The sequence below is a fragment of the Diabrotica undecimpunctata genome, chromosome 2, assembly GCF_040954645.1.
Source record: "Diabrotica undecimpunctata isolate CICGRU chromosome 2, icDiaUnde3, whole genome shotgun sequence".
NCBI classification, from domain to species: Eukaryota; Metazoa; Arthropoda; class Insecta; order Coleoptera; family Chrysomelidae; genus Diabrotica; species Diabrotica undecimpunctata.
The window spans coordinates 29,720,107-29,747,296 of record NC_092804.1 but is presented as its reverse complement, the minus strand read 5'-3'; the positions used below and the strand labels follow the sequence as shown (position 1 = coordinate 29,747,296).

Genomic DNA, 27,190 nt, shown 5'->3' with positions numbered 1-27,190 from the left:
TCCTCGATTTATTCCATTAGATGCATTTTCTCGAAAAACCCACTAGTCCAGGAAATCCATACCATCTGTAACCAACTACTGCCAACATAAAAGTCATAATGATCTGGACTCCATCTCATGTTGGTATATTGGGAAACGAAAAAGCAGACCAAGCCGCTAAAGCAGCATGTTCTTCTGACATATCCTTCAAAGAGGTCCAAATCCATACGGATCTTAAACTATTGATAAAACAAAAAATCCTCAGCTCATGGGCGGACCTGTGGAGTAGAACAAAAACTAAACTGCATAACGTTCAACCCAACTTATCTCACGTCAATATCTCCTCTATGAACAGGAATGAAAAATCAGTTATTCACCGACTACGAATAGGGCATACACGTCTCACACATGGATACCTTATGGCATCAGAAAACCCTCCAGTATGCCACTACCTTATAAAATATGTATAATGTTGTAAACTGTACCCGTGTCAATGACCTTAAGCTGTCGAGACACGTTAATTTTAAATAAAAAAAAAATAGGTACACAAAATTATGCTTAAAATTTTATTTACCTGGCTAAAAAATACGTACCTGAATACACCTACTTTGGATAGAATTTAAAACTGAACCTAATGTAACAAAAGACTAAGAGTGACTATTCGGTACAGCATTAATGGAGTATAGTCATTTTGTGCTTTATATCGGCCCAGTCTCTTAATCTAGGAAATTCCATCCGAATTATCTTACAAAGGATAGTAGCTGAATATTTGGATGAAAGCTGAAGGTGTGAATGTAAGCTGAAGTAGTTTCAGGTAGATGTTGATTGCTTCACAGTAACAGCCATGTTACTGTAGTTTGTTCCCTGTGTGGTGCACCACACAGTCAAGGAAGTCCGTCCAAAAAGAAGGACAAGAAAAATTTCTATTAAATCTAAAAAACTAAAACAAGAGACTTTGTGTTAGCGACAGCATAAATTTTAAACCTTACCATAAGTTAATTAATATAATTATTATTACTAAAACAAATTAGTTAAATTAAATTAAATTATTTTAAATATATAAAAGAATATTAAAGATTATAGAGAAACGTGGTATAGAGGTTAGGTTATGTCAAAAAAGAATATTATAAGAAGACACTGAATATCGTTGAAATTAAATATAAAGAAATTATCAACTTACGGTACGGAACGAATACTTATATACGTTAAGCCTTGCAGACGATCAAGTAGTGATTGCACTAGACCAAGACGACTTCAGCTACATGATGAAGAAACTGTAAGAAGAATATACCAAGGCTGGCCTAGATATTAACCTCGCGAAAACAGGGTACTTATCTAAAAGTGAAGAAGACATAGAAGATCTACAGATTGATGACAACGTAACAATCAAAGGAAAGGATAAATTCAAATACTTGGGGTTTATAATCACGAAAAAGGCAACAACAGAGGAAGAAATTATACAAAGATTAGGACAAACAAGAGCAGCAATCCGACAACTTTACTCAGTATGGTGGGATAGAACTTAAATATGAAGACAAAAACACAGATTTATAAAACATTAGTGAGATGTATTATGAAATATGGGGCTGAAAATTGGATCATAAACAAGAAAAACAGCAGTTCGGTAGTAGCAACAGAGATGAAATGCCTGCGAAGATGCTGCATAGTATCAAGAATGGATAGAAGAAGTAATGACGAAATAAAGCAAAGAAAATCAATAGAAACAGACATACTAACATACATAGAACAAAAACGACTAAAGTGGTATGGACGTGTAAGAAGAACTAGTGACAGCAGATGGATAAAGAGAATAACCGAATGGAGCCCCATAGGAAGGAGGAAGAGAGGACGACCCCGAAAATCCTGGAGGAACGAAGTAGACGACGCCATGAGTAAGAGAGGCCTAAACGATGGAGAATGGAACAACAGAGAGAGATGGAAACGGTGGAGCGAGGGAAGGCTGTGGATACTGTAGAATCCCTGAATATATATGTATCAACTTACCCCAATTTGGAGATTTAAGAACAAAAATTGGTTTTAGAACAACAATTCCACATTAAGTAGATGAAAAATACTTATAAAAGGATTCCTACTTGTATATATTGAAGTGAAACTGACATGGTAGAACTCGTAAATCAGAGTTGCCAACTGACAAATATTTGGCGCAAATTAAACTTATAGACTTTTATGTATGTCTATGAGTAAGAACTACAGGGTTTAAATACGGGGAATCTACTAAAACCAAATGGAAATATAGTTAAAATAAATGGAAATTGAAATTGAAGAATAATAATTAGACAAAATACACTTCTCCAAGAAATTAACGCACCACTTTGAAATATTAAAATATTTTATTAGCGTTAATAAAAATTTCCATTGTAATTTTATATTTTGCAAGTCCCTTGTATATGCTATTCGTACACTCTTTATTTATTGACTGTGTTTTATCGCTGTGGTTTTTTTTGCAACAAAACAAAAAAAAGCAAAAAATGCACTAATTCTATAAATATAATAATTTCCAAGTGTTCACGAATTTTATTCGGCTACTGTTTAATTGTTGATTATTGTTAATTGTGTTTATTATGGAGCGTCAATTACGTAATTTAACCCAAGATGAATGTGCCCAAGCAGTGATACTGTCGGGAGAAGATTGGAGTTACCGAAGAATTGGTCGTCGGTTTAATGTACCCCACACATCCGTCTCACGGGTGTTAGAAAGATTCCTCGAAACAGAGAATTATACTCGCAGACCAGGGCAAGTACGAAACCGAAAAGAAATTTCTGCTCTTCGAGAACGTTTTGTAACACATCGAAGTCTACAAATTTAGCTTCGAGACGTGCATGCTATACAAATTAATACTGAAACTGTTTGCCAGCGTCTTAGGGAATACAACTTAACACCTAGGATTGCCGCCCGAGGTCCTCTATTAAGTACAGAGCATCGAAGGGGGAGACTACATTTTGCCAGAGAAAACGTTAATTGGTTAGAGGCTGACTGGGAACGAGTGCTATTTACTGATGTATCCCGATTTTGTTTGTACAATAACGACAGACGTGTTCGTGTGTTGCGACGACCTAACGAACGATATGCTCAGTGTAACTTCTCACACACCACATTTTTTGGTGGAGGATCCGTTATGGTGTGGGATGGTATTTCTTTGACCGCACGTACGGACCTAGTGGTCATACAAAATGGAACTGTTACAGCTGAAATGTACAAATTGGAGATCCTGGAGCAACATCTAGTACCATTCGCTCCTTATATCGGTGAAAATTTCTTACTAATGCAAGATAATGCCAGACCTCACGCTGCACAGGTAGAAATTAACACTATGGAATGGCCAGCACATAGTATGGATTTAAATCCGATTGAAAACCTTTATGATATCCTTGGTAGGCGATTAAGAGCGACACCGATCCAACCAAACAACTTACAGGAAGTGGGAGAGAGACTGATCCAGATTTGGAGAGAACTAGACCAAAATGAAACACGGCAAATAATTTTAAGTATGGGCCAACGACGTAAGGTTGTTATACGTAGTAGAGGCAAAAACACTCATTATTAAGACTTTTTTCATATTTTAGTTTACTTTTCTTATCATTATTTTTTTTAAATTTTCCGTTTTATTTATTTTTTTTTTCTCCTGTACTTCAACATTTTCTGATGATTAGACAAATTGTTATAATTACTAATAAAATGTAGAATAAATCTAATAAAGTTTTATTTATTATTCTCTGTCTGTTTACAGATAAAATTGATTTATTGAAGTGGTGCGTTAATTTCTTGGAGAAGTGTATTTAGTAGATAGAGAGTTGAGTTGCAAATATTTTTCGAAGAAAAATAGTATAACAAAACGAGAAAGTTAAAAAATTAATAAGATCAAAAGATAGTGCAATAAAATAATTATTTAGAACAATAATAAAGAGTTCTTGTAATTAAAAATTTAAATCTATCTATTATTCTAATAATTGTATACTATCGTGAGTATCCACTGGCGGATTTTGCGTTATTTAAAAATTTATCTATACTTTGTTGTTCGTCTATTATAAGCGATATAAAACGAATCTAATAGGAATATTTCTTTATTATCAAAATATTACAAATATTCTCTCTTCTGAAACCATTATACAATATATGGTTTATTCGTATCTTTCTAAAAATCAAGAATAAGGTAACAATTTTGGGTCTGAAACTAAAATATAGCCCCTCGTTGTGTTTCCGGTACAAGCTTCTGTTCAAAAGTATAAAAAACATGGCGTGTATTGTCGATGGCAGACACAGGTCTGTTTGTTGCTTTAACAAGAATGTTGATACATTAATTGCCTATTTTTAATTAAAAAACTATTAGGAGTGTAAATTATATCGTGTTATTTAATATCACATATTTTATAATTAAGTCTACGTTTATCTATTTCACTTGAAAGTGGAAATAATTTGTCGAGTTATTAATTAAATTAGTTTAATACGTATAGCTGCAACTTTTTTTATTACACGTATACAATTATGTATATTATATATAATATTTATATATGTATAAGAGAGAAAATCCCGTCAATTGCTCTCAGTCTCCAACAGAACTTCAAATTTTTAGGGAGCACTAAGAATCCAAGGGAGGAACATAATAAACAAAAAATAACGTTAATAATGTAAATATAATCCAGATTAATACACCAACCGCAGATAAACCAGATGACATACTTGAGGAATGGTAAAAACATCTATAAAAACTCATATAATTAACAAAGAAACAGATATTAACATTGTTTTGAATCCCAGTGCAAACACCGACCACAATCTAGTACTAGCAAATATTCACACAAGAACTAAGTTGATTAAACTTAAGTTGTTTGCTTAGTAAACAGCAAATAAAATTAAGAAACAGTAATAGTTTCTTCTTGTAGTGCCTATCTGCTTTAGATGTGGGCGACAATCATGACAATCTGTACTTTGCACACTGTTACTCTGAAAATATTTGTGGTTGTTGTGTTGAACCACGTATGTAGATTCTTCAGCCAGGAAAACTGTGTTTTCTGTGCCTGGTTTTCCTTTTACTTTTCCCTGTAACATTTGTTGCAGCAATTTATATCTTTTGCTATTCCTCATGATATGACCGATGTATTCGATTTTGGCTGTTTTTGGCTGCTTGTAGTTAACAGCTTTTTTCCTTTTTGTATTCTTCATCAAACGTCCTGGTTAGTAACGTGCTTGGTATAAGATATATTTAGGATACGACGATAAACCACATTTTGAAAGTCCCAATCTTCTTGCAGGTAGCGTCTGTGAGAGTCCACTACTCAACACCGTACAACAGCATGAGAAAAATATAACCTCATAGTAACCTTTTTTATGAGTATTGATAAATCGTAACATTGGATAGCTGAGTCATTTTAGAAATACAGTTCTTACTTTCTCTATTCTAGATGTGATTTCTAGGGAATTGTCCCGATTTTCATTAATGTTTGTACCAAGGTAGGTGTATGTTTTAATTTTTTCTATGTATTAACCGTTTGGGGTGTAGGGTTGTGTTATAGAGGTAGTACCTTTTATTGGAATAACCACATCGAGCTTCATAGACGGAAGATGGTTCTTGATAACTGGTCCTCATAAGATACCTAACTCTCACTTATGGCTCCACGTGCCACACCCCGGGCAACTGCATTGGTCTGCAGGCTAAACTAAGTGAGGGTAGCCAGATATGTCAAAAAATTTTAACGAGTGATTGCCGGAGTCCCCCACTTACTGACCAACGGCTTCGGGCGTAGGAGTTGGTAGGTGGTAGGGCACCTTTTTGTCCCGAGGTTGAGAAATCGACCCCGAAGGCGGATGAACCAAAATTTGGCCAACGGCATAAAGATGTAGAAGGTAAGGAGAAACCACTACATTAAAGATCCCTACGGATATCCCTGGAATAAATATCTTATATGTCGGACAAAATTGAAGCAAAGGCCCTCGGGAGGCCCGGGCAGATCTTAGATGGTCCGATGGTGCTAAAAATCCCCTGGGTTCGACTTCAAGATGTTATTCATAAAGTAGCGACATGGAACGTCAATAGTCTGTGCATCCCAGGAAAGTTACATAAACTGCTCAAAGAAATGCAGCCCCTAGAAGTGAAATCAATGGATGTAAGTGAATTAAGGTGGTCTGACTCAGGTATTTCTCACAAAGACAACTTTACAGTGTACTATTCCGGTAGCGACGCCAGAGATAATTACCACAGTCATGGAGTTGCAATAGTGCTTGATAACAGAATTGCGATGTCTGTTATAGATTACATACCCGTTTCAAACAAAGTAATCATAGTGAAGTTAGCCGGTCAACCTATTAATATAAATCTATTTTACGCACCACATCTGATAAACCGGAAACTGAAGTTTTAGAATTCTATAAGGACATAAAGGAAGCATTACACAGAAAAACAATATCAACATCATAGTGGGCGATTTTAATGCCAAAGTCGGTAGGGGTAGATGTGGTAATGCGGTCGGTGTATTCGGTCTGGGTAATAAAAATGAGCGAGAAGAGTTACTAATTGAATTTTGTAATGGCCACGACTTCGTCATATCCAATACGTGGTATCAACTCTCACCAAGAAGATTGTATACATGACGAGCACCATGAGATCGTCCAGGTCATATAATACGAAATCAAATTGATAACATCTTGATAAACAAGATTCCGCAACTATATAAAAAGAGTGGCCGCTTACCCTGGTGCGGACATTTCGTCTGACCACAACCCCTAATCGCGAATATAAGGCTTCGATTGGCAAAGGTTAAAAAGCCATCTAATAAAAAATACATAAACACTATAGAATTAATGAAAGATGAAGAGCTTAGATCTACATACAGTAAGCGCATCAACGAGAACTGGAGAAACATACAAGGAAATTGCATAGAAAACCTGTGAGAAAATAAAAATATCTATAGTCAAGGCTGGCGAAGTAGTCGCAAGTAAAATAAAAAGAAATCACAAAAACGAGTGGATGACGAAAGAGATACTTGATCTAATGGAGCAACGCAGACAGTACAAAATACATCAGAATTAACAGGAATACAAGGAAATCCAACGTACGATAAGGACAAGAATTAAAAACGCAAAGAAAAGCTGGATAATAGAACGTTGTGAAGAATTGGAATCACTACAAGACAAGGGAGACAGCTTTGGACTACATAAAAAGGTCTAAGAAATTTCGAGTATATACAAGAAACACCATGAGACTCGCCTGATGAATGATCAAGGAAACTACGTTCATACCCAGGAAGAACTAGCTAAAATCTGGGCAAACTATGCTTCGTCTCTCTTTGCGGATAATAGACCGCATCTGATAACTACTAACTTACCCACGGAAAATTTATCCGGCCCTCCCATTATTAGTGCCGAGGTGGAGTAGGCTATAAAAGTAGCAAAACTAGGCAAGGCCCCTGGACCGGATGGAATTACTATGAAAGCCATAAAAATGTTAGAAGATGATAACATCGACATTCTGGTAACAATCTTCAATGTCACATATAACACCGGCCACATTCCAGCGGATTGGCTTTATTCAACCTTTATAATGATCCCTAAATCACAAAGAGCGACAAAATGCAAAGACCACAGACTGATTGATAAGTTTATGAGCGATTTGCTTAAGGTGTTTCTTTGCATCCTTCACACAAGAATGTTCAGAAAGCTGGAAGATCTAAGCGCTGAGACACACTTTGGTTTCAAGAGCGGACTGGATACACGTGAAGCAGCTTTCTGCTTGAATACGCTTGTACAAAACTGCATGGATCAACGAAAGGATATAGTCATAACATTCTTCGATTAAGAAAAAGCGTTTGACACCGTAAAACATGACGCAATGATAAAAATGCTACACAACGCTAACATTGACGAGAAAGATATAAGAGTTATCCAGAATCTCTATTGGAATCAAAAAGCACGAGTGAGACCAAAAGATTTTTTTTGTGACCTACTTAAATCTAAACCCAAATTTGCCAACATCAGAAATAACAATAATAGACCAACAGAGTACTTAAGATTTACCGTAAGCCAACTGATAGAAAGTCTAGAATCAGTTCAAAAGAAGGAACTCCTAAGAAAATTAAGATATAGAATCCTAAGATATAAAATAACAGAAAAGATAAGCGACTTCATAACAGAAAACGAAAACCATATATAACCTGTACTATTTCCAGAATTTATGGCTCTATCTCTCATTATTCCTCTGATTCGTTTTCTCCATTCTAATGTTCATTTCCACCACTTCCAGTTTTTTCTTCTCTTTCATCGTCCTCTGCCAACATTTAGATCCGTACGTCAAAATTGGTTCTACAACCGACTTGTAGATTATTATTTTTGTTCGTAAAGTAATTTTAGGAAACCCATGTAATGAGTTTAGTGTTTGTACCATATTTTGGCTCTATTGTATTTTCTGCTATATGTCCTGTCTTCCTTCGGCATCACTGTCCCTAGGTATTTAAATTATTTTCATTCTTTTATATCTCTAATCGAGAGTTGTGGGTCTCTTTCTTCGTCCTTTATTCTTAAATATTCCGTTTTGTTAAAATTGATGGTCCCCAACTTCGGTTAACTTTCGAATTATATAATCCATAACTTCCTCATCTATTGCCATAATCACTTGATCGTCTGCTAAGAAAAGATTTGTTATGAACTTATTCTTAAGTTATATTCCCATCCCTGTGTATTTTATCCTTTAGTTATTTAATGCTTTACGAATATAAATTTTAAATATAGTTTAGATAAAGAACATCCTTGTCTCAAGCCTTTTGTGGCAAGACATGCGTCTGAAATTTTATTCTTCAAATTTAATGATACTTTTTACATTTTTATACATGTTCTTTATAGCGTTGATGTATATATTACTTAGTCCTGTATCATACGCCTTCTCTGAGTCAACAAACACTAAATGAATCGGAAAATTTCTGACTGTTCTCTTCTGTATAATTTGATGAAGTACAAATATACTGTCTACACAAGTCCTGCTAGTACAAAATCCACTCTGATCTTCTATTTCTTCCTTCCTTCCAACCTTCCTAATAAGCTAATAACGCTTATACCTCTGTAATTTTTGCATTTCTTTTTGTGGATAGAGCTTATACACTTCAAGCTCTAAATTTCTGCAGCTTGGCGTACTTTTCTATAAATGATACAAGTTCAAAGAGCAAATTCAGAATCTAAAAAATATGCATAAGACGTATAGTCACATAGGTACACCATAGAATTCGGATCCTAAATGTCAACGACAAAAATATTAACAAGAACGATGGATATGAAAATATGACGAACAATAAAGAAGGTAAAATAAGGTAAAAGAAGAAGACAGAATATTAAAGAATAGTTTGTAATTCAGAATATGGTGAAGTGGTTTAGAACACGCAAGTGATTTTAAAGAGAACGTGTTTAAAGATGGCAGATGTATATCATCGCCACAATAATAGGTTAGAAGAATATAACCAGTATAGAATATAGAACCCAAAAAAAAGCACAAATGACCACAACTGAAGAATTTGGTCAAACAAGACTTAATTCAATTTAAACAAGAATTTTTCTTTTTTCGTAACGCCAAATTCAGAATTTTCCCGGAAAAAATCATATTTTTAGCCTCCCCTATAATTTTTAAATAACAATATCAACATATCCACTTTGTTAAACCGGAACTTTTGTTAATACTCAAATCGTCACACCGCACCAGTTGTCCGTTCAAGTTCGATTAAGCAACGATCATTAATCATTCTCCAATACTTAAAGTTTAGGTACGCCTGTTTAGTGTCATAAAAGTTAGAATAATGGATGTTTTCAAACAACCTTCTCATCAACGAGAAGCTAATTGAGATAAAGCATCTAACATTTGAACTTGAATGGTTGCACTGTAAGAGCAAATCTTTTTAATTCGTCTAATAATATTTCTCTTTATATCTTCCTTTTTTGTTGCTACACTATATGTTTTATAGATCTGAACAAGCCTTTTAATATACCAACATTCAAGTAATACATAATATACAATTTATCTACTGGGGAAAACCCCACTCATATTAAACGACTTTTTAAACTCAGTGGAAAGGAAAGAAAATAAAATGTAAATTTAACCAGAAATAAATATACCTATTCTAAATCAAAAAATAAATAAATATTTTATTCTAGAATTCTAGACAATCCTTTCACAATATAAAAAATTAAATACCACAACCAATAAAATAACTAGGTATAGGTACCAAAACAGATGTCCCAGTTAGTAATATTAAAAAATTAAAGTTCTTATAATGTGCTTATCTCTAGATAATTTTGACGTATAGCAACAATCGAAGTCTACTTTTTAATCTCAAACAAGAAATACTAATTAGAAAAAGCTTGATAGAACAAAAGAAACACCTTTTCAAAATAAACGATGCGTTATACGAAAAGGGACTGAGATCATTGTACGATACAGATGAAGTAAGAATGTTAAAAAAGACACAAAAGGTAAAAAATCAAAAGGACGATGCTCAGAATAAAATACAATAAAAAAAATAGTACAAAACATAGGAAAAAGCTATTAACCCTTGAGTAGTCGGATGGGGCCTGTGAGACCAGCGACAATTTATTTTTAATGCCTTACCGCTTATATTACATCAGAGTGCGCTGCGTTCGTCAGTACCTTTTTATCCACATATCGAACAACAATGGACAACGGGGTTTGCATTAGCATATAATATCTCGCTAGTTATTTGCACTTTTGGTCTGTAAGACTCTACCCGACTATTCAGGTAACTTTTGTGAGTTCGACAAGTAAATTTATTTTCCTATTTTTTATGAAGTATAACCTACATATAGTAAGTATTTTAATGCCTATGGTTATATATAAATATAGTAATGTTCCAGCTTTTAATTTTTTTCTCTTTTATTTCAGATTTCAGTGATGGATCCTTATCTGAAAGAAATTCAAAGATTACAACACCTCTATGATAAAGTAGAAGAAGAAAATATTTATTTGTAAAGCGAGGCAGAATCAGACAGGTATGAAGAAAGTGACCAAAACACAGGCACAGAAAAAGAATATAAGGAAGAATTGGAAACAGAATTGGAGGAAGGATTAGGAGAGGAACCTACAACTTCAAAATATTTTGAAACAAATAAGGAAAACCAACAGCTCTTTTATTGTGCAAAAGATGGGGTGTCCTGGAAAAAACATGCTCCCCCAAAAAATGTTCGGACAAGAAGTTCTATTATAATTTCATACTTACCAGGTTCAAAAGGAAATACTCATCAATCAGTTGAACCTTTAGAGTGTTGGAAATGTTTTATTGATGATAATATTCTTAAAACCACTGTACAGAACACAAACATATTTTTTTCCAAACTAAGAAACAATTATGCTTATCCAAATGAAGTCAGAACTACAGATACTGTAGAAATAAAGGCGTTAATTGGTCTATTATACCTAGCTGCGGTTTTCAAAGCAAGCCGTCGAAATTGCAAAGAATTTTAAGAATTTTGGGCTACTGATGAAACCGGCGAAGAGGTGTTTCAAGCTACTATGGCTCATAGGCGATTTGTATTCTTGAGAAATACTAGAGAAGAAAGAAGACCACAGACAAACTTGCACCAATAAGAAACGTTTTTGACCAATTTAATCAGAAATGCAAACTTAATTACGTTCCTGGATCTTACGTAACTTTAGACGAGATGCTTTTTGCATTCCGTGGACATTGCGGATTCCGCATGTACATCCCGAATAAGTCAGCCAAATATTGCATAAACGTATTTTCCTTAGTGGACGCTAAATGTTTTTACACGGTAAATATGGAAGTATACGTTGGAGCTCAGCTTCCAGCGCCATATCGCATTAGTACTAAAACCACCGATTAAGTGGAAAGAATATGTGAGCCTGGGTTTGGATGGTCTAGAAATATAACCATGGATAATTGGTTCACAAGTTACGAAATTGTAAAACGCATGCTGGAGCAACACAAAATTACAACAATTCGAAAAAATAAAGGGGAGATTCCAAAGGAACTTCTTGATCCCAGCAGACCACAGTACTCGTCTATGTTTGCATTTTCCAAATCCATTACTTTGGTGTCGTATATCCCAAAGAAAAAAATAGTCATGACGCTGTAATTATCTTTTCACTATGATGACTCGATTGATAAAGATTCTGGAGATGCCTGTAAGCCAAATATTATTACTTTTTATAACATTAAAAAATCAGGCGTTGACTCAGTTGATCAAAAATGTGAGGGTTATAACGTAGGTAGAAACACTCGAAGATGGCCGATGGACATTTTTTATAATTTACACAAAATTGCAGGCATAAACTCTCACGTCATACATAAATGTAATGAAAATGAAAACGACCTAATTTCGGAACGAAGATTGTTTCTGAAATCAATTGGCTTAGCCTTGACAAGAGAGAACATGCTAACCAGAGAAAGAGACCCTCATTTACAAACGGATCCGAATCAGAAATACCGCCTAAAAATTAAGCGGAGTACATGCAATTCCAGCGCCTCTGCGTCCAAATACACGAGGTAGTTGCGCCTATTATCCAAATCGTAAAACACGATATTTTTGTGTCAAATGCCAAAAATGGCTATGCTTAGAACATGCTAAAACAATTTGCGTTAAAACAGCGATGAAAATTGAAATTAGGATAAGAATGTTGTTTATTGAATGTAAAAGAAGTACATTTTTGTTAACTTTTTTTGCATTTTCTTAAAATAAAATAAAAATGAAATAAAAAAAAATGTACATACATCAAATAGTTTTATTTTTTATCTTTTCTAATGTATTATGTAAAATAAAAACTGAGACTCACAGATCCCACCCGACTGTTCATGTAATTTGCATGTACCCGATTACTCAAAAGTTAACAGGAAAGTTGTTTCAACTAGAATAAAATTATTTGTAATTTTGTCATTTATATGACATATTTTATTTTTAAACTTTCTGTTTGTTCAGAGTGAGTCCGGGAGATTAAGGTCACTTTTTTCTCATATAGATTACTTAAAAAATTGAATAGCGTATGATGCGGTTTTTGGAAAGGAATACTTAGTAAGTATGACTTAGATATTTATTGTGCAAAGTAAAAAACATGTAACTTGAGGAATATAAAAGTTATATAAATGAATAAACAAATACTTCTTATTGGACAGTCTACATCAACACGTAGGTGTAGATGGGTCATTACTATCGGTAAAGTTGGGCTAATTTGAAATACATAAAATAATGAGATTATCTTATTTCTTTTTACTAGCAATTTTTCAACACGAATTATAATTTTTAAATTCGGTACAGTTGTCATGGCACCAGCGTTTCCAAATCAAGCATTTAAACAAGTCATCATTTCTAGCTGTTTTCTTCAAGGAAACCAATGCACTTATTTTCATTCAATTCTTTCTCCTCTTTGCTGTCATCTATGTAAAACTGACACATCTGCATTCATGTCATCATCAGACGAATCTAACTCATATTTTTTAAATTGACGCCTTTTGTTTTGCTTCTTTGAAACTGTCATTTTTTTTTTGTTCTTGTTTCTTTATTTTCGTTACCTGAATTGGGTCTGCAGAAATAAGAACTTTCGTCACTCTTCTTGTTCGGCCCCTTATGCTCTTTTTTCTAGCATTAATTTTAGGTATAGGGGATACCGTACCCCATACTTTTCCAGGTGTTACATTTGAATCTACAAGATTAGATGTATCAGATGCAATTTCTTCATCAAGGACTAGAGTAATATCTGCATGTGAAGGACCTGGTTGATCTAAAATATTTAGATCTATTTCTGTTTTACTTTGTTGTTCAACTACATCTGAGGAGCTCTTATTGTTGGATAAAAAAGCGTGCTCTGAAATTTTATCGTGATTAAATGGTACAATTCCTGTGTCAAAAAATCCAGATGTTTTATTTTTCACCGTTTCTGAGATTTTCTACGCATTTCCTAACAACTCTTTCAACAAAATTTGAAAAAAAGCTCAGTCCAACGGCTGCAGAAAACGCGTAGTGTGACTGGGTAAGCACAGCATTATAATTTTATTGTTTTCGGCGCATTCTAATACTTCCACTGCTGCTGTATGAGATGTTTTTCTATCCAATATCAGCAAACCTTTACCTTGAGGCTTTAGAGGAATAAATATATTTTTCGGCCAAAATATCTGCATTAACGTAGGTAGACATTTTTTACATTACAAACATTGCTCCAGGTGTGATTCCATCTACGTATTCTTCTTTTCCATCTGTTCGTTTACAAATAGAATACGGAATTAAAAATACACACTTAACATTGCAGCAGCTTATCACAGAAATCGTTTTTTTTTCTCTTGATGTAATAACAGGAACACTCTTGGATACTTTAGACGCGAGTACATGTCAAGGCCTATTATTTAATTGAAAGCCTATCTCGTCTACGTTGAAAATATGCCCAGGCTTATTTATTAATTGACTGGTATTAATTAAAATGCTTTACAGTAGACCGAAGTAGTTTTTAACTACCTCTTGGTTTAATCCTTTCGCTTTCTTTTCCTTTAATGTCCAAAGAAACTCCTTCAACTTTTTGCATTAATACGTCTGGATGGCGCAGTAAAAAACTGGAAACAGTCAAAACCAGCTTTATTGTTGTTTCTATTGAATTTCTGCTAACTCAAATGCCACACTTCGTACATGGACACAAGTGGGGCCAAAACTATACTTTTGCAATTTATTGATATGCAGCACTAATTTTACCTCGATCTCACAACCAAGAGTTGAAGAAGGACCAAGACGATTGTATTTTTTTAGATCAATATTTTCATTCTTCTCTGTATGCTATTTCGAGATATGCCATAAGCTAATGCAGCTCGATTTATGCCCATTTACTCATTTTGTAGTACTTCTTCGCTCCATTAGACTTAAGCTTATAAAATGAAGGCATACTGTAACAAAATAGAAACAAATTAATAAGAGTAAAAAATATCAAAAATTATTGAATAATAGAAAATCAAAAGAAATTGGTAAAATTGGTAGGTAGATAAATACTAAGAAATACACCAAGGGAAAAATTGCACCAAACAACATATAATTAAGTAAAAAAATCTCAGTTGTTTATGCATGCACCTCACAGTGACCACGCTCAAAAGATCTGTCATTGACTAAATGGTATAAATCGACGTAGTCGCACTGCAAAGTAAACATAGGATCTACTATAATTCCGTCTATACCGATGGGCCATCTCTCACGGACTTACCCAATATTATAATTCTAACTTTCAAGATTTAAGCCTTCGATGAATGTTAGACTAAATAAATAATAAAATACTTGCACAACATTAAACAAAACGAAATACTAAAGTAAACGTTAAAAAGTTTAAGTATGATTAAACTTTTAAAGAAAGTAAATAGTTTTATAAGATGGCCACTTTCGAAATTATTGTACATAAACATTTTTTTAGACAATAAACTGCCAGTTTCTATTTTGGTTCAATTACAACTATTTCAGTCACACTGACATTACCGTGTTTTTCGATTTTATTTCACATTTTTTTTTGTCTGTTTAAATGGAAATTTTATTAACACATTTCGGTATCTACGACAACTGAAATGTCAAGAGGTTAACTCAATATTTTATTAATTATCTACACCGAAAATAATAAACATCATATATCAAATTTATGAAGTAATAAATATTTTTTTACTGTTTTAGTTGATTTAAAAAGGCTTAAAAGTTTAAAAACTTTTGTAGTTGATTTTAAATCAGTTTTAAGGACTTTAAAACCTTAATGCTGTTTTTATTCTACCTTTTGTGTTTGATAACAATTTTGTACTACTTATTTGTAATTAGATTTGTACACACGTAAGTGTAGTTTTACATTTTCCTTTATTATATTCTGGTGTCAATTTTATTTTTAATTAGCGTGGCTTTTTGTCTATTCTTTTAAATCTTATTATTGCTATCCGTCGCTAGATTGTTATAGTTATTAAAGATTTATTTTAGTATTTTTTTATAGTTATTTATTAGTACCAGATTATTTAATTTAATCGTAATATTTAAAGATAATATATAATATACTTATTTACCTATAATTTAAGCAATTAGGTACTAAATAATAACAAGTAAGCGGTTTAGTACCTATACAAGACGAAAGAAGAGACATTCTGAAGAAATTGACAGACGGAATCATCATTAAGTTTGTATATGTATGTATACTATAAAAAATGTATGTTTATGCAATGGAGCTACGCATAATTAAGATTAATACATAAGTAAAATAAACTTAATAAATAAATTTATCAATCAATCATATTTAAAAGCTTGATGGACAATCACTGGAAGTGTGTTGTTTTGGTCTTCGGTTTTTGTTGTGGCCTCATGAAGTTTTCTGAAAGGCTGATAAAATGATTTTCTACTCGTGCACTATATTTATACGAATTAATTGCAATTTTATCTTTCTTCTAGTTAGTTTCTATCTAGTTAGAAATTACTGCACGAAAGATTTCTGCGGATGAGCGGTCAAATCATCTCCTCAGGTCCTTCAACCATGAATTCTGGCGTCTTCCTACCGATTTTTTGCTTTGGACTTTATTTTCTAATATGATTCCAAGTAATTTGTATCTTAAACGTTTCAACACATGACCCAAGTATTATATTTTCTTCTTTTTGATCATGCTTAGCAATTCTTTTTGTTTACTCATGCGTCGAAGTACCTCACCGTTGGTAACTTTTTTTATTGATGGAATTTTTAGCATCCATCTGTATATATACATCTCAAAGGCATCTATTCTTTTTTTTGTTTGAGAGTCCATTATCCAAATTTCACAGCCATACATAGCCAAACAGCCAAACGTAACATCTGGTCACTTGGATTCTAAGCTTCAAAATAAGGTCTGCTCTTGTAATTTTTTTTTCTGTTTATGATTGTTTTTCTGCTTTAATCTCTTCTTTAACAGTTATTATTTGAAGAATCATACAGATTAATACCAAGAAAACCTTGAATACGATCTTTAGTAACAAATCAGTTCATCTTAAACAACATTACTATAAATAATACACCCATTCAAATGGTGAATAATTTTAAATACTTGCGAGATATGATAAACGAAGCAAGTGATTAAAATATTAAGATCAAAAGAGGTATTGAAATTGCTAAATCCATTTTCATAAAAATGAAAAAAGTGTTTATCTTGATATCAGTCTCCCTCTACGAATAAGAACGTTAAAATCATAATGTGTTTAATACCATGCACGGCGTAGAAGCATGCACTTTCAAACAGAACAATATAAAAAGCATTGGAAGTTAAGGAAAGAATTAGGTACATACCAAGATGCATTTATAATGAGCCGGAGGACTTTTAGTTAAACTATCTCCAAGATAACTACAATGTACCTCGACGCTATCCCCATAGGTTATAAATTAAGATTTTGTTTTGAAGAGTCAGTTGTAATCTTTTACCTAATAATCAGTAGAGTTTACTGAGCTTGTAACTTAACTATTTTTGTATACTATATATGTGTTGTCATTAACATAACATCTGGGTACATAAATATGTACGTATTTACCATTTTCATTTTATTGCAACTGTTGGTGATGATCCTGGTTTTTTTTATTGATGAACGTCATATAGACTGACTTCGTCCTATTTACTTCAATTCTTCACTTTTTAACTAAATTTGTATTCCATCAAGGTAAGCCTAAAGCTCTATTTGAATTTGGATGCAAAGCTAGCCTTGCTGTGTACTATGCGTACATGAGCTACAAAACTAAGTTAGTATGTATTTGTTATTGTGTATGTTTTTAGTCAGGTTAAGGGATTACATATTTCTGTTCGATTTCTTTTTGAAAAGTTTGGTTTTATTTTGGTTTTTGTGTGTTTATATTGTTTTGTTTATGCGCCCTAAAATTATTTTCCCTTTATGTATTCCGTGACATCTTTCTCTATAGCAAAGTAACTGAACTATTTCAATCAGAGCTAGACTTTGCATATAATAATTAATATATTTTTTTCTATGATCATTAGTTACCATCATACAAAAGGCTTGCGACAGGGATGCTGTATCTCACCAACCTTATTCAAGATATATGTTGCAGCGGCATTGGAAAGATGGAAAAGAAAGTTACATAGGATGGGTATAGAGCTTAGCAATGAATGTATATATACACTCCAGTTTGCTGATGACCAGGTAGTGCTAGCGACCGACGGGGAAGACATGCAGTACATGCTAAGAAAACTGATAGAAGAATATAACGACTGGGGAATGAATGTCAATACAACAAAAACCAAATATCTTTGTATTGGAAACGAGTCAGATAACATAGACCTCGAAAACGGACAACATATTTCCTGCTGTCAGAGCTATGACTACTTGGGTGTTGCCTTTGACAATACAGGAACTGATACACGGGAAATAGAAAAACGAATCACTCAAGCAAAGAAAGTCTTAGGATGTCTCAATAGTATACTGTGTAGTAAAGAGATAACGAAAGGAAGGAAATTTAATATATATGAGACCATGATTAAAACTACTCTTCTTTATGGCGCTGAAACATGGAGAATTAGTGAAAAGAACAAAAAGCGAATAGAAGCAGTAGAGATGGATGCAATGAGAAGATCTTTAGGTATTTCCAGACGAGACCGAATCAGAAATGATGTAATAAAACAACGTATGGGAATAGAAGGAAATATAACTCAAGATATAGAGAAGAAACAATTAAGGTGGTATGGGCATGTTCAACGGATGCCAGCATCAAGACTCCCCAAAAAAGTAATAGAATGGCAACCGATAGGTCGACGGAAAAGAGGAAGACCCAGATTAGAATGGCACCATGGCGTAAACAAGTCCATGAGCGAAAGAAATTTAACAACAAACGACTGCGAAGATAGGAAGAGATGGTGTTTAGGTATCGGACAACGTCGAAAGACGTTCTAAACCGATGTATATATATCATTAGTTACCCTCTCTTTCGTACCTTCTTCAAAGTCTAAGTAGATAAATAGACACAAATTGGAAATGTTCTCAACTAGAAAAAATGTAAATATAGTACAGGGAAATAAATAAAAAAGAGACCATGTTTGAGGCTGTGAGGGATCCAGTAATCTGAAATTGTTCTTTAGTTGTTATAGGCCTCTATAATTTAAAATGGTTGATCAAAAATATTGGCGTCATTTTGCATCGGAGAGATAAACTGCTGCATTTTTCTTACATAAAATTTGCATTTAAATACCTAAATTTTTAAAAATATCACCAAAAAATAGTATTTCCTTCCAAATTTGACGTATTTTGATTAAACGGGACGTGTTGATTGACTGTGTTGATTAAAAATGACCGTTTAGCCGGAAAATTGAAAAAACTGTAAATTTTTCATTTTAATTTTTTCTTTTTTTCTGCCAAATTGTGGTAAAAGTGGAAAAAAAAGTGGAAAATAAATGGCAGCTTGCCAAACAATGTCGAATGTTGGATTTTTTTTTTAAATTCGTTAATCGGATGTCAGTTTACGTCCAAGAGATAAACTGTTGCACTTTTCTCACATAAAATTTGCCGCTAGTGCTTCTGCTATGCTTAGAATTTTCCTGCATTTAACGGTTCATGAGAAAAAATTCCATTTGGATACCCAAATTTCCTGAAAATTTTGTCAAAATTAAAAGTTATTATTTCTTTCAAAAAATTTGATGAAAGTATTTCGATATTTAAGGTAAACTTGCAAAACTTTATCTCTTAAAACATAAAAAAAATTGCAATTGCTAAATATTTTCAAATTAGTTTGTTGCTTCGGAAGCTACAAAATAAGGAAAAATCGTTAATTGTTTATATCTATTAAAAAAATGAACCCCCAAAAACATTTTTATCAAAGTATTCTGTTTGGTTATCCCAGAGAACTTTTTTGCAATAACTGAAGTCAGAAAATAATTAAGATGCGATAGTTATACGCATACCTAATGAAAGTTAGGTACCTTTTAAAAGTTAAACTATCAACATGTATCAAAAAAATTTACTGTTACTTTTTACGTCTAAACAATTAGAATGACTTTAAAACTATTACTCCTAGACAAAATATTATTTCATATGCATATAAAAAGCTGACAGTTTTACACGAATTTAAAAAAACAAAGTTATTCTGTAAGGATTAACTAAGACGTATGGATAAGATTAAACTTAGACAGCGTTTTTCTGTGAATGTTTAAAATGAGGCCTAAATAAAAATTATTCGGACCATATTAAGGGAGAACTAAAAATTCAAGTGTTCAAAAATGTAAAAAAAATATTTTTCACAAAAAATTATAATTTTTTATTCTATTTTAATTAATTTTCTATTGTATACTTACTAAAACTTTAAGGCTTTATCATTAAAAGGAAACTAATTACTTTTTTAATTATTATAAACAAATTAAATGGGAATTAAAAATTAATTATTCCTACATTTTATCTAATTGTTCCACAATAATATTTCTTCCCTCAAATTTCTTTCAATTTTGTGTAAAAATTATCAGGTTTTCGAATATGAAAAAAAATTATCTACTATTTTACAATTTTTAGCAATCGCCGTGTTAAAGCTTTTTGTGTTTTAAAAGAAAAGTTTTCTAACTTTACCCCAAATATTAAGCTTTTTAACGGTAAGCAAAAAATCGAAAAAGTGGAATTTTTTACACTAAATTGTTAATAATTAACAAAAGAGGCCTAAACCTCTGCAGAAAACTGATATGTTTCTTATATAGCTCTATAATAACTTAAAAATTTCAGATAACTGGATTTGTCACAGTCACGACAGAAATCTTATTTCCCCGAGCTAATAGAAAAATATTGGCAAAATCTAAAAAATGCACCAAATGAATTAGATTTTTTAAATTACTAAATCTAATCTGTCAGTAAACCTTCTCCCAAACTTTAGTTTTTTCTGCTACATCGCTGTTATATCTTCTTCTACAAATTCATGTATTTTTAAACAGTATTACAGCATATATTTCTGGTCTATCTACAAATTCAAATTACAAATTTTACAAATACAAATTCTATAAATATGAATTTTACTTCAACGTGGTATTGGTAATAATTTATTCAGAAAAAAAAGATACATTGTATTATAATGCTAATACATTAGAATGCTTATGCAGTAGTTTAAATTCATTGTAATGTAGCAATATCCTGAACATACACTATCTTTTCACAAGCAGAACAATATTTATTACTTATTAATAAAACACCAAAAAATACAAAAAAATTACATTTCTATTTCATAAATAAAAAAATACTTACTTCAATTACAAAATCATGAAAAATGCACTATCCCTATGATGTGTTTACCCAAAAATAACAGCAGCAAATGAAAAAAAAACCATTCAATTCAATTGTAACTTAAACATCATAGCATATAAGATCAAAAAATGTAACTTAAATTCAAATTAAAAACATTGAATGGGTTTTTACCCAAATATTAAGTGGCTCAAAACATGTACATTTAGACACACTGATGATGGAATATTAATTCTGAAAACGTTCTTTGCCAGCTTCTACAGCCAGCTACTGGAACTTAGTTTCCTTGTGAATTAATATTTCGCCAACTGATTGTTGGCATCAGAAGTGCACTACAAATTTGTTAAAACAAAGATATAAAATTACATAAATATTTACTGACAGATGTAGAACTGTTCACCAAAAAAAAAACAAGACAAACATTAAACAGTTTACTACACTTAAAATACTACACTTTTACATTTAGAATGACAATTTTAAAATAAGCTAAAATACACATCAAACGACAAAAAGTGTATAGTGGGATAGACGAGTTTCTTTGTATTTGTATATATAAAATAAAGTAGCAGGTACATGGTAAATTAATTTAGAATTAAATGAATTGCAGAATATTGCTGTGGATGCTGCTTAACTGATTCGTATCTGCTCTGTAATTTATTACATTTTTTGTGTTGGTAATATAACACATTTCGAGAAACAGCCTGTTTTTATAATTAGTTACTGTTTGTAGGATTTCAACATTAGTATAATCAAACTTGTGACCGGTGTTGATGAAATGTTTGACAACAGCGCATGGGTTTTTACCTTTATGGCAGTCACTTTTATGCTGGGTAATACGTTATTTAAAGCATTGGCTTGTCTGTCCAATATAGCAACCTTCGCAGCCTAAACGCGGTATTTTGTAGATTGTATTGGTAGTGTACATTAATGGTGTCTTATTTTTAACAAACTTTTGTTATTAATGCCGCTGAACCTACCAATTCTGATGTCAGTGTGTGATTTGAAGAGGGCTGTTAGATTACCAACGAAGGCCACTTTTTTTTATTTTAAGTTTTGTAAAGCATCTCTATCCAATGATCCATCATAATAGTGGGAGTTGTAAATTAACTGTTTAAGGAGTGTCTTCGGATAACCTTTGTTAATAAATATATCAAGTAATTTGCTCTGAGTGTTACTTAAAAACTGGTCGTCGCATATATTGAGTATTCTATTTTTCATAGCAAGAACTGTACGGTATTTCTGATTTTTTGGATGCTTAGAAGCAAAGTTTAGAAATTAGTCTGATGCAGTAGGCTTCTGGTACTAAACTTTGCTTCGAATTACCCAAAAAAAAAACAGAAATACAGTACATTTCTTGGCAAAATATCATGTGACAACAAAATAGAATTGTTTTAATTCCATAGCGACAGAACCTGAAATATACCAAAGAAAATTATTTTAAATAATATACGGTCGATACCAAAACAAAATTCTACGTCTTTCGGTGTTTAGTCGCCATCTATTCGTCCAACTCTTATTTCCAGATTTATACCACCTAAACGAGGCCTTCCGCTTGTTTTTTTTGCATGTGAAGTTCACATTAGAATCTATTTTGAAAGTTCATCTTCGGTCATTTCCTGAACATGTCCGAAACATCTTAGTTATTGAGTTACAAAATCATCTACTATTGAATGTTATATCTTCATGATTTCTCCTATTATTTCGTTAGTTACTCTATTTAATTTAGATTATCCCGCTTCACATCTCCATAAATACATTTTAGTTATCTGGACGTTACTCTTATATCTTTCTTTAAGCGATCAGGTTTCGCTACTACAAGTGATTTAGACTTTTTACGATTGTGTTTATTGTTATTTCATATTGATTGAAGCCAAAGGATAACTTGAGCATGGTAACTGCTTTTCTCCCTTGGATGTTTCTTTCCTCTGTCGTCTTGTCTACAGTTCCTTATTTTGTTTATTTTCCAAGAGAAAGTCCTATTAATCACCAATACAATACGCATATATATTCTGTTTCAGTAATGTTAATTTCCTCTGTCTCTCTTTTCTGTATTCCGCTGTCAGCTTTCTTGTTATATTTTTCATTTTAAGTATATTTTCATAATCTTGTGCGGGTACAAGTTTTTCTGTTATCTGCAAATGACAATGTGTAAGTATATTTATTGGTATTAATTGATAGATTACTGTTAGGTTTTAAGATATATGAATACCTACTAGAACCTATATATGTTGGAATCAACATAGATCTGCAGAATATACAAATAATCTTCGCAATGTGAAAAATCTATGAAGTCAAACGATCATTTTGGAATCTACAATCTTATATTATTCAAATTTGTTATTAGTTTATTTTAATAACCAAGCAGGGTCAGATATTATTGTCCTAACGTTAATTATGTTGTAATGTTTAATACGAGTACATTCTTTCTTTGTTTCTGTTTGTTTAATTTTTGTCGTTAGACTTACAGTGTTGTTTATTATTCTCCGTCGCAAAGCATGCATCTAGCTCTACTATTGTTTAAAAAACAGAATAATACGAATCTTTTTTTAGATTTGGCTAGTAGGTAAAGCTTGTTTTTTTTTTTAATTTACACTTTGATTTGTTATTATGTTGTCTACTATATATATATATATTGAAGAAATACATCATTTCTAATTTTTTATTATATTCTTTCAGCAAATATATGCTTAACTAATTCGCCTGCTATTCTTAACTACCTTATAAATGGATAGAATTATTCAAAACGAGAGATATACACGAGTATAATTCCAATACATTTGTTATTAGAGAGTTTTAATTCTTTACACTAAGTTTGCAATCCACTGTGCTCCACTAAGTACTTTAAATTTCGATATTCTTTTGCTTATCAAACAACTATATGAATTCTGAGTTTACAGTGTTTACTGTATATATTTTAGAAATTGAAAAAAATAATTTTCAGGGCAAAAAAATATTGCAACGAGCAACAACTTTCATTTAACAAATTTCTCATTAAACAGTTAGGTATATCTATATTTAAATTTATATAATGTAAAGATAAAGGTTTGCTAAACCAACTCATATTTGTAAACTTACTTAATCACTTCGGCATAAAAATTCCTACTAACACGAAACCCTACAATTTCTTTATTCCTCCGTGAGATGTGCCCATCACGAAACCATCTCAATAAACTATTTGGTTCTAAAAACTTCCGTCAACCCAGCGAAGCGTCGCTAGTCCACAGAGCTGACCTGTATACCCATCGGCTTAATCGCTGATCACAAGTCCGCCAGCCAATGACGCGCAGCACAGACTTCCAGAGGCGGCACCAGTCGACTTTGACAAATCGGGAGGCAGTGCGTAGTTGACGTGCGCCTGACGGGTACTAAGTAGTTTAGGAGGAGCTCAGTTGGGTCGACCTTAATCAGCATGGCTTCGGAGCGGCAAATTCGAATTCGCTTGATCTGTTTCGTTTTTCGAGGTTTCTGGATGGAATTTCGTGGGCTGGTTAGAATAATGAGAATATAATTGCATGGTGTAGTGGTCCTTGATCGGGGGAGTATTATGTCGATAAACTTTTGTTGGAATTCGTGTATGAGGTTTTTAAAATGTCGATAATGCTGGCACGTTTACTTTTGATAGATGTATCATTTGTTAATTTCGTAGGTTTTGTTACCCGAAATTCGGATGAGTTAATTAGGAAAGTAATTATTGCATTTTAAATTTCGGTGGCACGTGACAGGTGAAGGTTTTCGGTTGTTTATTTTGTATATCTGGAACAAAATCTATCCATTACTAATTTATATTTTCTTATAATTACAAGTATAATTATATAGTAATATCTATATTTCTACGTTAGGTTTTTCTTTTGTTTTCTTCTCTGCTCACTTATAAATTGTTAATTATTTCTCAAGGTATAGTTTCATATAGGTATTAAATATAATCTCTTCTAAGCAAATTTTATGGATTTGTGTATTTAGTGATTTGTTAAACACGCAGTTTATTACAGATATTTGTTGAAAGGGATTAATTTTAATTAAAACTACATTTTTTATGTTTTGTTGTTTCGATTTCCAAACCACAAATCGTATTCAAAAATTCCTTAAATAAAACTACTTAAACCATTTTAAACGATATATTTACTATTTCTAAAATTGTGAAAGTCTTTTAACGATTTTTATTTTGTTGACTTTTTTGCACTGTCATTCTAGATAGTAGTTTCACTTTCCTTGATTCTCAGAATTGTTTTCCTTAAAACACTAGCTCTTGTTTTTATGCACATAATTAACTTTATGATAGTGAAAACAGTGTAACCAGCACACCCAATTAAGCTTCTGGTAACTTAAGCATGGTTTCTAGCAAAAACTTTTATCGTTTTGCCATATCTTTGAAGCTTTTTATCGGTTTTTTAAAGGTTTTTGGGTTTTTCTAACTTCATATTTTTACAACTCTGGTCAGTAGTTTATAACTTATGTTTCAGAATAAGTGCTGATAAGACAAGAGTTCTGGTTCCCTCTTCTTCTTTTTATGTATACATGACTCTGTTTTTCCATGTGCTTTCGTGGTCTTCCCACTGCTCGTCTTCTTATTGTGGAATATTGTTTTTACTGCTATATTTGTTGTCATTCTGTTATATGAGCAGTCCATTCTACTCTTCTTTTTCTTATCCAGTCCTTGATGTTCTCGATATTACATCTTTATCGTATATCTGTACTTATAACTCTGTCCCATAGTATTCCATAAATTTGTCTAATGGTTTTCATCTCTGCTATTTCTAGCATTATTTGAATTCTGTCTATTGTATTGGGTTTTGTTTCTGTCACATATATCATTATTGGCCTGATGATGATGTTTTGTAATTTCTGCCTTTCATATCTTCCTCGATAATTTTTATTTCTCCATCTTGTTTCGTTCATGCATTCTGCGACTCTGTTTGCTTTATTTACTTGATCTTTAACTTCTGTTTCGAGCTTTCCCTAGGTAGACAGTGTAATGCCCAGATATTTAAACTCCATCACTTTCTATTATCTGTCTCTACATCTCCAATTAACATCTTAGTAAAGTTGTTGTTATAACCATAAATCTTGTACATTTTGTACATATAATGTTAAAGTTTTTGGCAGTTATATTAAATTGGTAAGGCTTACGTTGTATACCATCTTCATTTTGAGAGAGTATGGCGTCATCTACATAGCAGATTATTTTAAGTTGTTTTTCTACCATTTGGTAACCTTTTTTCGTTCTTACTTTTTATTATTTTATCCATGGTCAGATTGAACAATAGAAAGCTCAGAGAATCCCCTGTCTTATCCCATTGCTAGTCTTAATTGGGTCAGTTAGTTCTTCTTCTACTTGTACTTTTATTCTGTTGTTCTGGTAGGTATATAAGACAAGAGTTGTACGGTCCAAAAATGTAAATGTATCATCACGGGATATCACGTTGTATCTAGAATGTTGTTGCATCGTGTAACATTTGGTTGACATCACTAGGAATTAAGCTACAGGTTTCTTAGAACTAAGGCCCTTTTCACCAAATAAATTTTTTATCGTTTTATCTTTGAAGCTTCCCCTAATTTCTTTAAAAGAATGCTTTTTATTATTTATTGGGTGTAGTTATTAATTCGGTTTTTTTAACCACAACAAAGACCTGTACTTTTTTTTCGCAGGTTATGATTTGCAATCTGATAATTCAATCAAATAGCAATTAACGACGAATGAGCGAAGTTTACTTGTCAGAGCTAGATTTTCATACATTCTAGATTTACTTATTAAATCTATATAAATCTTAAGTCTTCTCACTTCCATGCTGCTGTTCAGTAGATTTACCGCACTAGAATTAGGGTGAACTTCTAACCATTGCTTTCAATAACTAGAACTAGGGACTTGGTGTATGGTAAATTAATAATCCTCCTAACGTTCTTCGATTGGAACCAGTACAGGATTTCAATATTATTTTTACTTGCACATTCCACTGTTGAATGGTGTAGGTCCAGACTGGTTTTACAATTACTTTATAATTTTAGAATTTTATAAAT

At 32.5% G+C, this 27,190-nt stretch overlaps 1 long non-coding RNA gene across 2 annotated transcripts in view; it reads left to right on the top strand.

The window, feature by feature from the left end:
• Positions 1-27,190, top strand: part of LOC140433257 (uncharacterized) — a 117,188-nt gene that overhangs the window by 80,220 nt on the left and 9,778 nt on the right. Inside the window, exon 3 of one of the 2 annotated variants that reach the window (XR_011949905.1) lies at positions 10,872-11,040. The exons of the other annotated variant lie outside the window; for it this stretch is intronic. This is a non-coding gene — a long non-coding RNA (uncharacterized lncRNA). Of the gene's footprint in view, positions 1-10,871; positions 11,041-27,190 lie in introns of those variants that run through there. 2 annotated transcript variants of the gene reach the window in all.